The sequence below is a fragment of the Alexandromys fortis genome, unplaced genomic scaffold (genome assembly GCF_014885135.2).
Source record: "Alexandromys fortis isolate MF-2015 unplaced genomic scaffold, M_Fortis_MF-2015_v1.1 scaffold_2_1_26212458, whole genome shotgun sequence".
Lineage (NCBI taxonomy): Eukaryota > Metazoa > Chordata > Mammalia > Rodentia > Cricetidae > Alexandromys > Alexandromys fortis.
Window position 1 is genome coordinate 9418582 of NW_026067930.1, and position 13224 is coordinate 9431805.

Below are 13224 nucleotides of genomic sequence, written 5' to 3' on the forward strand. Positions count from 1 at the left end.
TCCTTGTGAACGTTGGGCTTTGTTAGGGGTGAACAAGGTAGGACTCTTGCTTGGCTTTAGGAAAAACTAACTGCAGTCCTGTCTTGGGCTAATGTTGATATTACAGAAAACATGCTGAGTTCTGAGTTTGCATATATGGCTTTGCAGGAGCTAAGTAGGAATAACCTGGAAGCTGAGGATGGTTTCCAAGCTTATGCTAGCATTTATGTATATAATAAGTCAACATTCGGGTCTCTGTATTCAGTTGGTTTTGTATAGGAATCTACTTTGAAGTCATACATTCTTGACACTGTCATTGTCCTGTGCTGTTAGTAGAGATGCTGGCCTCATCTTGGCATTGGTACTGGCTTGGCACTCTGAAGGCATACTGTTGCCCTGGCCATGTCTTTGCAGCCAGCTGGGTACTGTCCCTTGCCACCTGTTAGCAAATGCAAAGGGAAGGATCTGGAGAAAGACCTGCTGCTGCTTTCTAAGGGAGCCTGGCTTCAGGCATCTGGCAGGCAAGGCTAGTTGCTTCCATCCATTGACTCAGTCTGGTTGGTGGACTTAGCCTGGAGAGTTCACCTGGGGCACGGGATTGAGAAAAAAACAAAACAAAACAAACAAACAAATAAAAAAAACCTACCTACACATATAATTATTGGCATTTGACAAGTATTTTCTCTTTTGTGTCACCTCTTGATTATGTTTAATCTACCACTGTTTTGCAGCTCTCCATAACATAATCTGTTTTTATGACAATCTCACTTTACTTTTAAATTTATTTTCTTACGTTCTTGCCTTCCTCCTGGCTCTTCTCTTAGGACAATTTAAAGCTACTTAGGTTGCATGAAGGGGCTAGGTAAGGTGATGGTATCAACAGCCCATAGTATTTTTTGTTGTTTAGTTTTGAGAGTGTATTTTAATCATAGTATTTCTCTTTTCTCTTTCCTCCTTCCAAACTCTCCATCTCTTCCTGCTCTTCTTCAAATTCATGGTGTCTTCTTTACATCAATTGTTACTGAATCTATATATGTATTTGCATATACGTGTGTATTCCAAAATATAACCTGCCTAGTCTGTGTAGTGTTACTTTTTTGTATGTTTTCAGGACTGACCATTTGGCACTGGAGAACCAATTGGTGTGCTCTTCCCTGGGGAGGACTATTCTCCAGCTCTTAGCTTTACTCAGCTGCCTTTAGTTCTTTGTGTGGGCTTGAGACCTCATGGGCTTGTCCCCATTTACTTTGTCACATCTGTTGGTGTCCTCCTTGTTCAGCTCACGTTTGGGTGGTCATCTTGGTGAGGCTTTACAAGTATAGCTTCTGAGGTTACTAGAAGACACAGTCTTACAGCAAAGTCCTTAATCCTCTGACTCCTGCAATCTTTTCACATCCTCCTCCACAGGGCTCCCTGAGCACTGGGTGTGGGAAGGTTTAAAGATGCATCCATTCGCACTGTACTCCCCATGTCTCCATATGGCCTGGTTGTGGCTTTCTGTAGTGTGAGCTCCATCGTTTGCACAGAGATTCCTTGATGAGAGGTGAAGACTTACTGTGAGTACAAAGACAAAAGAATGTTCCTAAGTGGCTGTGTTGGTTTAGTAAAATCGTGATGTAGATTCTCCTCCAATAACTACAAAGTCACTAGCACTGGTTAGGTAACCTAGGTTTCCATTGATAGGCGTGGTATCCCTCTTATTGAATCAGCCTTAAGTCCAATTAGAGACTAGTTGGTCACCGCCAAGGTATGTGTGCCACTCCTGCACCTGTAGGGTTTTTGTGCTATCCTGGTTGTTGATGTGGTTCACAGGCATCATATCTGGGTAGAACTGTTGGCTGCCTCCCTCTTTTGAAAGCTTGTAGGAAAGGCTAGTCTTTGGGGGATGGGGAATTAAGATCAGTTCCAGCTGGTATCTTTTCTCTAAGCAGTAGGAGGTTAGTGATCCCCACAAGCATGTTGCCTCATTGTCTAAATGATGGGCCCAAGTCCACTGGGGCTTGTGGTGGCAGGGAGGCTGAGCAGAGCCTTTCTTTGACAAATGGCTCGGAGGCTCTAAGAAACTACATCCCTGGTCCATGCTAGTGGAGGCACTGGACCGCTAGAGCTTGAGTCACATAGGAGTCTTAGTCTGGGTGTGGCTAGGCCTGTGTCCACCGTGTCATAGTTGAAAGCAGCTCAGGTAACGGAAGAGAAACGAAACATCTTCACTTCGCACCAGTGCTTGCAATCTGCATTCCCATGGGAAGCCGTGAAGAATGCCCAGACCTTCCAAGCTTTGCCACATTTGTTAACCACCCAGGAACGATGGCACCTTCAGTGAGAACGCTGATAAGCTCCACCTCAACTGAAGTTAATAAGCTTGCGCTTGATGACATACAATTTACCCTATCCTCTTCTCTTGATGTGATTCGCCGTGTGAATATTCCAGGTAAAGAGAACATATGTGTGTTGTGTTGCCTTTTGAATTTAAAAAAATTTAAGTAAAGATGAAAATACTTTCAAATGGAAAAAAAAATAAAACACCAGTACAAGCATATGAGCATGTACTAATAAAGGCATCTTCTTTGGTTGAGTCTTTGAAGTCAAGCTGAGAGTCTTTGGTCACTGCATGGATTTTCTTAGATCCTCTGTGTGAACATGGCACCATTCTCACTCAGCATCAGGTTTTGTGCTATGATGGCAGAAATGCGATGCAAAACGCACAGCAGCTTGGTGTACTTGTCTGCTTGTTTCAAGGATGCTTAAACCGAACTTTCCACACACGCCAGGTTTTGTGACTGCTGGTGTGGTTGAGTTGCAGGATTTTGTCTTTGGAGACAGAGGCTCAAAATACCATAGTTTGGGCAGTTTCTACAGAAAGGAACATGATTCTCAGAATTCTAGAGGCTGGGGTTTCTAGACTCCCCCTCCCCATGGTGACAGTTTCCTAGTGAAGATTTTGTCTCTGCCTCCAAGATGATGTCTTGAAGCTATGGAGAAACACGTTGTCCTCAGTGGCAGCAATGGAAGGGTAAAAGGACCAAACACACGAAGTTTCTCTTATAAGGGTATGACTCTTACTGACAAGGTGGCGGTGTAGAGGGGACTTTTATGACATCATTTCTGGAGGTTCCCACCTCTTAATACCGTCACTTGGACCATGAAGTTTTAACACCAGACCTGCAGGCCATAACATCACAAATTTGTAGTCTTGTGGGATGGGACTTCTCAGTCACAGAAGGATTTGAAGAAGATTTTGCAGTGTTTTCTTCAAAGGACAAATTGCCTGATGAGCCAAGAACGCAGTTGATTCTAGATGTAATTTGTGGATAATGAATAATTCCTTATGCAGCTAATTTACAGAGCACCCCATGCTCTGCTGTTGGCTTCCTCAAGACCTCAGGACTGGTGACTTTCCTTTCCCTTCTCTCTCCTCCTTTATCAAGAGGCAAATTAAATCATTCGAAATCCGTAAGAGCACAGCCATATTGTAAGGTAGCCAACTTGGGTATTAATACCAGCACATCGTCACTTCATTTTTGTAGTTCTTAATATCACATCCTGGGTTGTACCGCCATTTGCTCAGGGTCAGGGTAACCCACTTACTGGCTTAGTCACCATGACACTAAGAGCAGGTACTCATCACAGATGCCCTGGATCTGGATTTTTGGAGGCAGAGTTGTGCCAGAGGAGCTGACAAACTGAGGGCTTCTTTGTCAACTTGCCACTGGGGTTTAAGATCCTTTGTTTATGTTGTCTTCTTGGACATCTGGGGTGAAATCTTACATAACAAGACTTAGCATCCCGAGCTCTGCCCCAATGGGAAAACACGGATCCAGTCATGCATCCCTGTCCCTTTTCCTCAAACCCCAGTCTCCGGTTTTCACTTAATTTCATCCTACATGGATCAGTTACAGAGGCTTTTCCTCTCAATGATGCCAGTTAAATTAGCTGTCTAATCAAACAAACAAACAACAGAGCTGACTTCCCTCAATGGACTCTTAAAAAGTAAGATGAAGCAACCATTTTCCTCCCAGAGTTGCTTTGGGTGAGCCTATGCCTGATACCCTCTTCTCTCTTTCCTCTAACCCAGCACTCTACAAGAGTCCTTTTAAATAGTCAGTGTTTCCTCATAGCAGCAGACAAGCAAACTAGAACACAGCTTTCTCTGCTGTTCCTTTCTAAGGTGGTCACCCTTGGAGGGTTCTTACTAAAGCCTCCTTCCTCTGGCTTTGCCACTGTCTTGTGAGAAAACTCAAATCCCACCCGAAGTGCCGTTCTCTCTGATGAGGTCTTCCGTTTTGCCACAGAAAGACTATTTGCTCTGAATGTGTTCTTTCGAGAGCAAGCAGGGTCAGTGCTCATGGCTGTGATTTCTTTTTCATTCTTGTGTTGTTTTATGAATGAGTAAGTAAGGCAGCTGCCGGCCGAGTGACTGAAGGCATGGACATGGCTTCAGGTGACCCCTTGTTGAAGAGGACCGCTCTTCCTGTTGACAGCCTATGCCTGATACCCTCTTCTCTCTTCCCTCTAACCCAGCCCTCTACAAGAGTCCTTTTAAATAGTCTGTGGTCCCACTGAGATTCCCTGTTTTTGAAACTATCATAGTAATGACAACTTGGTTCCTACTCAAGTCATCTGTGGGTTGATACTATCCATCTGTTCCCTTCAAGGAGACTTGACTTATTGACATTAGGGACAGCTGATAACACTTCTGTGGTGATTTCGCGGCCCGGAGTACACCCCCTAGATGGTTTTCTTAAGGTGTGCCTAGAAACCCAGGGGACTGGGCTAGCCATCAGAAAACGCTCAGCTTGAGTGTCCCAATGATTTGCTCTGTAGTCTCCAGGAAGTCTCATTTTTTTCTATTTATAGCCTCAGTTTCCACTTTGGAGAACAGACAAAGTATCCTCTGTTTTCTTGGTTGTAGATGGGGTCGAAGGAGGCAGTGGTGATGGCTCTCTGCCTCATGCTGATGTGGGCACTGGGTTGTTCCCAGAAACCCACTGGAGGAAAACTTAGTGATTACTGGAGCTCAGTTGCCCTCTCTCCATTGTGAATTCCTCTTAGATGGATTCTTTCCAATTCCTTTCCTCTCTGAAATTATGGTAGGACAGCCACACTGTGCCTGTCTTTATGAATAGTGTCTCTGGGCTTGAGAGATAAAAAGAGACCTTTCTTCTCTTTCTCCACCCCCCAAGAGTCAAGAGTCACCCTTTTCTTCTCAGAGCTCATGGTGTCCCTGTGGGAAAGGTGTGATTTAGGAAGCCAATCCAAGGACAAATGGAGAAAGGAATATGACGGTTTGATTATGAAGTGTCCCCAATAGGCTCATGAATCTAAGTCTGGGTCCTCAGCAAGCGATGCTATTTTGGGAGGTGGTGGAAGCTTTCATTTGGGGTTCTACTGAAGAAAGTAGGTCACCGGGGGTGGGACTTTCAACTATTGTCTTGCCATCTCCTCTTGTCTCTTTTCTTCCTGACTTGACACCAGGTCCTCAGTCTTGCTATCATGATGTTCTGTCTCACCTCAGGCCCAAAGTCACAGATGACTGTGGCCTCGAACCTCTGAAATCACAAGTCACATTGTTCCATCTTCTGAACTGTCACAGGGATCTGTCAAATGCTCAAAGTCTGACAAATTCAATGAGCAAAACTGGGGAAAGGGTGAAATCAGGGAGGAAGGCAGAAGCAGGAAAATGTATACGCCAAGAAGTACATTACCCTGGGTGTGCTGAGGCCCAGTCTCTTGCTGACTTGGGGAGGCTGTGTACATCTGCCCAGGATGACCCTTGAACTCCACCCAGCTTAGGGCTGAGGTAAGGCCAAATCGCTTGGTCAGAAATGCTCGGCAGATGTCCATGTTGTTTTCTTCAGACGCCGTGTCTAGCAGGTGCTGAAAGGGACATGGTAGGCTGCTCTGGGCTTGACTCCTAAAGGAAGATTGTTGTCTCGGGACTCCTCCTTCACAGAGAGGGCTGATTTCTCTGTGGTTCTTGAGTCAAAGAAGTTTGGAGACTTGAGGGCCGTGATTGTTCTGTGGTGTTTTTATTTTCCTTCATTAATGTTTCATTTAGCATCATCATTCAGGGGGGAAAAAGAGGGTCAGAATTAAAAGTATCTTCAAATATGTGGATTTGCTGCCGGGTGTCTCAGGGTAGCCAATGCTCTTCCTAAAGGCCACGGCAAATCGTTCTCAAAAGCACCACGAAGGCTGGCCCCTGCATGGCTTCGCTGGGAGTAAGAAGTCATCCCCTGGTTGGGATCTGTGATGTCCATACAGGGCTACTTTTCCTCACATGAAGCAGAAGGGATGTTTGAACAAGTGCGGACAGCTCTGGTTCTGAATGGCCTGTGATATTTTCAGAAAATGAAACGTTTTATTAATTTATAACATGGAATACATTTGTGGCTCAGATTGTGTTTGCGCATTCTTTCTTGAGAAGATAACAGGATCCTGGGTATGAATTGAGAGACTGGCACTTCTCCCCTTTGCCTAAACACTGGCACCGATGTAACTACAGTCCCCTTCATAGTTCAGGGCTGCTAAAGGAAACATTGGATTTCTTCTTGAATTCTTCTTTGGTGTCAAGAACACTTTCTTTGCCTGGGAAGGAAATTCATGGGAAAATCATAAACCTTTGAATTTGCTCAGGCTTAAAGCTAGGCTCTCTGGCTACTCAGTGTTGATTGCTGGCTTGGTTGATAATCATTAGCCGACTGTGACCATCTTCATATTTCCAAAGTCTGGGTTTGCCTTGTGAAAGTTAAAAGTGACATTAAGAGATGTGGAGTTTTATACCTAGAACCCTGTGAAATCTGGGTTGAACTATTCAAAAAGGTAGATTGAGATTTTGGCTGTTTATATCCTGCATGCTAAAAACCTTTCATTTTTTCTCCCTCTCGGGAGTGTAGCCCACAGCACGCCACGTCCTCAGTCTTGCTGCGTACACAGACACGATGTCAGTCTTGAGAGCTGTGCAGAGCCAGTTTCAGAGCTGACATGTCATAAATAAACATTGGATTTGAATTCTGGCTGTGTGCTGGTTTAGCCCAGTATCCCTGAATAAACCACTAGCCAGCCAAAAGCAGATTCCTTACACTATGGGCTCATGCAGTTCAAAGCCTTGGGTGGACTTAGTAGGGTAAGGCTTCAATGAATGGCCATCATTTTCCTATTCTTGCCAGAATCTGCTAAGGTAGGCATAATTTTGGTGAATAAAAGCACTGGTGAAGTCAAAAATTCAACTTTATTCTACTTTAAGGGTTACTTTCCGTGTAGGATACATTTATGTTAGACTACACGGATTTGGATTTTCTTCCATCGAGGCAGTTTACGTTGAGAAGGAAAGAGAGGTTTGTGAGGATTCTACTGTTGGTTCGTGTTTCCTAAGGAATCAGAGGTGCTTGAAAGAAACATTTGTCCTAACTAGACCTCCTTCAGGTGGCTCAGGACTACTGAGTTAATAGCATTTTTATTAATTTATTTTGTGTGTGTGTGCGTGAATGACAGAGGGCAACTTGCAAGAGTCAGTTCTGTCTTTACACTGTTTGAGTCCTGATGCTTGAACTCAAGCCATTGGACTTGGCTGAAGGAGTGTTGCTCACTGGGCCTTCTCCCTGGCTCCTGGGGCTGAGTTTATACAGCTGGATTAATTTACAGACACGCAGTAGGCTGTGCTTTAAGAAGCGGAAAAGGCGACTACCAGGTTCTAGCTTCACTTGAGTGATTAATTGGCGACTTTCCCTGAATGAATGGCAGTGGTTTTTATTTCATTAGAAATGTGTATTGGGAGCTGAGGGGAGGGCTCAGTGGGAACAGTACTTTCAGTGTCAACATGAGAGATCAAATTAGGATCCCCAGAACCCTCGTAAAGCCAGATGTGGTTCTGAGATGGGAGGAGACAAGGGATTCCCAGATGCCTTGTGGCCAGCTTACCTGAAATACACAGTGGTATACAGGAGACTCTCAAACAAGGTGGAAGTTGAGGACCAATACTTATACACACACACACACACTCACACATTGTGACGTGTGTACACACACATATCCTTTTTATTGAAATACAAGCACATTTTTTTCTTTGCGCTAAAAAGGAAATAAAACAGATTTTATTTGTAGAATACTTGCTTGCCTTTTTGCTTTGGCTGCCAGGATTGTGGGTCAGTTTTGACTCGACTGGAGTAAGGACCTTGTAGACTTTATATCTAGTAGCCTTCTTTCTCTAGACATTTTTCTCCTTTGTTCTCATGGACTGCTCTTCCCGTTCCAAATGGTTTTTGCCCTGTCTCCCGTTGTATTCACCATTGTGTTTTATGCATTTTCCCCAATGCCCCTTAGTTCTCTGCAGGAACAACCTGTTCCGAATGAACACAGAGCCTGGCACATAATAGGAACTCAGTTAATACTAAATAATATCTTCCTAATTACAGCAGTCTCACACAGTTCTTGTGTCTTCTCCGGATACTAAAACTGTGTGAGCTGAGCTAGGCACACCTATTCACACATGATGTATGTGTAGGCGTGGGTGGGTGGACGTGTGGGGGAGGTGGAAAGGAGGGAGGGAGAGAGAGAGAAAACTTCAATTTCCAGGTAATAACCATAATAGGACTCCCCTCCCCGCCCCACTGCCTTTAAAAATTAATCTGCTCTGCCCTGGTTGCTAGGTAAGCCATTTAAAACACTGACATTTGATCCCTGTAAACGGTATTATCAGACATTTAGGAATGGCCCTTGTTTTACCACGGAGGACAGTAAGAGCCAGAAAAATTGTCAGTCTTTCTCAGGATGTGGCCTCAGACATTTTGAATGCAGGGACAATCCTGGGCTCAGAGGTTCTGAGCTCCTATCCTGTCCCCTCTCCCAGCTCCTGTCCCCTCTCACCCACTGCCTATTGACTTTGGCAGCTGTTTTATAGTTGAAACATAACTATATGTTATGTGTCATCAGCCAAATGGGCAGTCCAGTGGCTCTTAGTGCATCTCCAAGGTCAATACTAGTTAAGACAAAACTATCATGATGCTGTTAGAGCCAAACATTATAGCTTTCTACTTTGCTCATTAGCAAAGGAGCCATTGTGGAAGTTAATGGGGGATAGACACTGGAGAGAATTAGAAGGCGAAGTCTAGTAGGTGAAGTATTTGTAAAACACACATATGATTGCTGAAGTCTCAAACAAGCCAGGATTGGTGAAATTCAAAAGCAACAAATTTTGATGGAAGAAATAAGTGAAAAACAGATCTGATGTCGACTTAAATGAACAAAAACAATAATGAAAAACCCCAAACCCTTAAAAGTCTGCAATAGAAAACAGCTATTAAAAACAGACAAAACACCTAAACCAGATACCTTACTATATAGGTAATAGACAGGCGGCAGACATGTATATGAAATGATGCCCGATGTGATTTCACTGGGAGATTGAAAATTAAAGCAGTAGTGAGAGGTTATGATGCGTGTGGCTAAGACCCATAATGACAAATGCAAGTGTTGACAAAGATGTGAAGCAGTGGAACTACTAAGTTCATGCTGGTGGGGATGAAAAACTGAGAGACACCATGAAAGAGAGTTTTCTTCAGAGCTGAAGGTAAGCTCACCACAGTAGTAGTTACTATCCTGGGTGCTTCCTCATTTGAGGTTTTATATCCAAACCAAATCCTTCTTGAAGACTTTTATCGAAGTATTTTTCATAATTAACAGAAATGTTGTCTCCAGGATTTTCTTTCACCAGCACCATGAACTGCTATACAGAGAAGGAAATAAATGAGCTGTGACGTCACGGATGAACCTTGCCTGCATTGCATAATATTAAGTGACAGTGGCTAATCTGGAAAGGTGACATGCTATGTGATTTCAATCATCTGACACTTTTGATAAACCAGAGTTATGCTATGATAAAAGACTAGTGATTGCCAGGAGTTAGAAGGGAAGGGATGAGGCGGGATGAATGAATGAATGAATGAATGAATGAAGTACAGATGATTCTTCTGGTGGTGAAACGATTATATGTAGTACTGCAGTGTTGGGCATGTGACTCCCTGCATTTGGGTAGAACTGTCATCCACAAAGAGTAGCAATTAAATGAAAGATTGGAATGGTGGAGCTGGGCTCACTGTCACACTCGAAAATGAAGAGAACTCTTGAATATCTGTGCTGCAAGGATTAGAATCGAAGCTATGCATAACAAGCCTATAAGCTTGTTTTTAGTCTGGATGGCTGTGTATGAATGTTTTAAGTACACGTGTGCACATGGGCTAGGTACATTTCCTTGTGCTTTGAGAAAGCCTGCCTACTTAAACCCTTGGAGACAGTATTTGGAGCACCTAGGTCTTGAAGTCTAATGCCATCGTGCAAGAGAAGGCAATGGATTCTTATAGAAATGTCTGGCTATAAGGTATGTGCAGGACATATGCAAGAGTGGCCTCAGGCATCCTGCATAGCCAGAGAGTAAAAACTGCTCTTTAAAAAATCCCACGTTCTTGGTAATGTGCCAGAGGACTCTGTAGCCAAATTAAAAAGAGCTCCCATGATCAAACGCCAGAACAATTTGAGAAGCAAGAGGAGGTGATATTGGAGTCTGACCACAGGATAAAATAGATACCTATGAATCCATACTAACATGAGAGCCTGACCACAGGATAAAAATCAATATCCGTAGGTGTGTGCTGTCACAGTGAAGTGATCAAATGGATGGACCAGGGAAGAGGAACGGGGCTTCTCAGGGAAATTCTGTTTGTTTCTGTGGGTTCTTTGTCCCCAGAGAAAGATAACGCAGATGGTATATGGTGTATTCCTTCCAAACAGTAGATATAGAAAGGAGGGTATTAAAAGATGGAGTGGAGCCCTGGCATGGTGCTGCACGTTTTTAACTCCAGCAGCTGGGAGGCAGAGCCAGGTGGATCTCTGAGAGTTTGAGGATAGCCTAGTCTGTAACATGAGTTTCAGGACATCCAAGGCAGTTACACAGAGAAACTCTGTTTTGAAAACAAAATTTTAAAAAATGTGAAGAGGAGAAGCTTAATCCCCAGCCAAACGATTCAGCATAACCTCCCCTGTAGCCAGTCATGTTACATCACGTCAAGTCACCCTTGACATGATGGAACAAAAAAGACAGTATGCTCAGAGTTCTCTTCCTAAAGCCCACACCCTAGTTTAACCTCTGGGAGTGGGTATAAAAACCCCCAAAGAGACACATTCCACCCATGGTCACAAAACAGTCATGGTTACCTAAACAAGGAAAGACAGAGACGATCATAGCGAGCCTTGAACTGCTTCCAGGAATGAGACAATTGAATGTTATGTTCTTGATGGGATAGGGAGAGAAAAAGAAGGTAATGGAGAAAAAAAACATGGTCATTTGAGTAAAATATGAATGTTAGTTAATAATTACTCCTGAATATTGATATCCATCAATTATAACAATATTTCTTGCTAACATGAGATGCCATTAATAAAGGTAGCTGAGTGCAGGTTACGTGGGTGTTCTCTATATTTTGTTTATAATACAGGCCTTCTTCCTTAGGCCAGATACAACATCTGGAAGCTGGGCATGTCACCTTATAACTGTCTCTGCTGTGGTTTGTGTCAGCCGCTATGGTCTTAAGTAGTAGCTGGTTCCTTCCATGTTCTTTGTCTCACACCACTGTATTCAACAAAACCAAGTGTAAAACTTCCCACCAATGCTAAAAAACTATAAGAAAGTAAGATCTTTCCTTGTTCTTGGGCTTGGTTTGAAGACTCCTCAAGAAAACTACTTGGAAGATTGCCCTGAAGCTATTCTCTGAAGAAGGTCTCCTCTGGCCTCCTCTCGCCATCTCTCTTCATGACAACTGTCTCTCCTATCTCTCTCTTTCTTAGTCTCATTTATAATGAAGCTCCTCTCCAGGCCTTTAACAGTATGGTTCATATGGAAGGTGAAGATTCAGAACAGTGGCATATGTGGGAGGCTGAAGGTTGACCATATGTAGGAGTTTTGCAGGATGTTTTTTTTTTTTTTTGTGACTTCAAGAAAAATCTAAATTGTGTTTAGAGCTATAAATAATTTGGCTCAGGAAAAACCTCCCATAGACATTGTCATTTAAAGAGTTGGAAGAGTAGGATGGGAGATGGTTTCGTTGACCAGATGAGAACCCGAGTGCAGTCCCCAGGGCACCTGTGAGCAAATACTGGGCTGGGCTGAGGAGCCAGCTCGTTGGATAAAGTGTTCCCTTTGCAAACATGAGAACATGTTACAGCCAGGTGGGAGTGGCAGACTGTATGGTATCCCATACTGTGGGAGGCAGAGTCATGGAGAAGCCAGACTAGACAGAAAGCTGAGCTCTGGGTTTAGTGAGAGAACCTTCCTCCATAAAAAAGTTGGGTAATGACTGAGGAAGACACAGGATATCGACCTTGGGTCACACATGCACACGCATGCATGAGAAATTACATTTCCATACACATGTAAACATAACATGAACATAGGTATACACACCCATACACACATTCCCATACATGTGAACATGAATACACACACCATCTGTACTAGTCACTGTTCAGTTGCTGTGAGGAGATGCCCTGAGCAAGGCAATTTTTGTAAAAGACAGCATTGAACAGGGGGCTTCCATACAGTTTCGGAAGTTTAATTTACTATTCATGGTAGGGAACATAGCAGCAGGTAGAAGGAGAGACAGATTGAGCCTGGCATGGGCTTTTGAAACTTCAAAGCTCACTCTCAGTGACATACTTCCTTCCTCCAAGAAGGTCACATGTATTCCAACAAGGCCATACCTCTTAATCCTTCTCAAATAGTGTCACTCCTTGGTGACTAAGCATTCAAATATATGAACCTTAGGGGGGGGCATTCTATTCAAACCACCACCCTAATGCATATACAAAGAAAAAAAGAAAAGCACAAAGCTGGGTGTGGTAGTATTTATTTGCAACTCTAGCACTAAGGAGGCAGAGACAAGAGACTCCTTGGGGCTTGCTTGTCTATTTGGAGTGTTCCAGGCCACGGAGAGAGCTTGCTTCAAAATAAATTGTATAAGGTCTGAGGAACAACCTCCAAAGTTTTAGTCCACACACACACACACACACACACACACACACACACACAAATACATGCAAACACATGAACCTCCACACCCAGGAACATAACAGACAGACAGACAGACAGACACACACACACACATACACACACAAAAAGTTGAAGGAAGGACATGCATATACAACACAGACCACAGGCACAAGTACGCATGCGTACATGGCGTGCATGTTTAAACA

General features: G+C 43.6%; 1 protein-coding gene across 1 annotated transcript in view; it reads left to right on the forward strand.

The window, feature by feature from the left end:
- Positions 1-13224, forward strand: part of Kcnq3 (potassium voltage-gated channel subfamily Q member 3) — a 255998-nt gene that overhangs the window by 3254 nt on the left and 239520 nt on the right. The window lies entirely within an intron of this gene.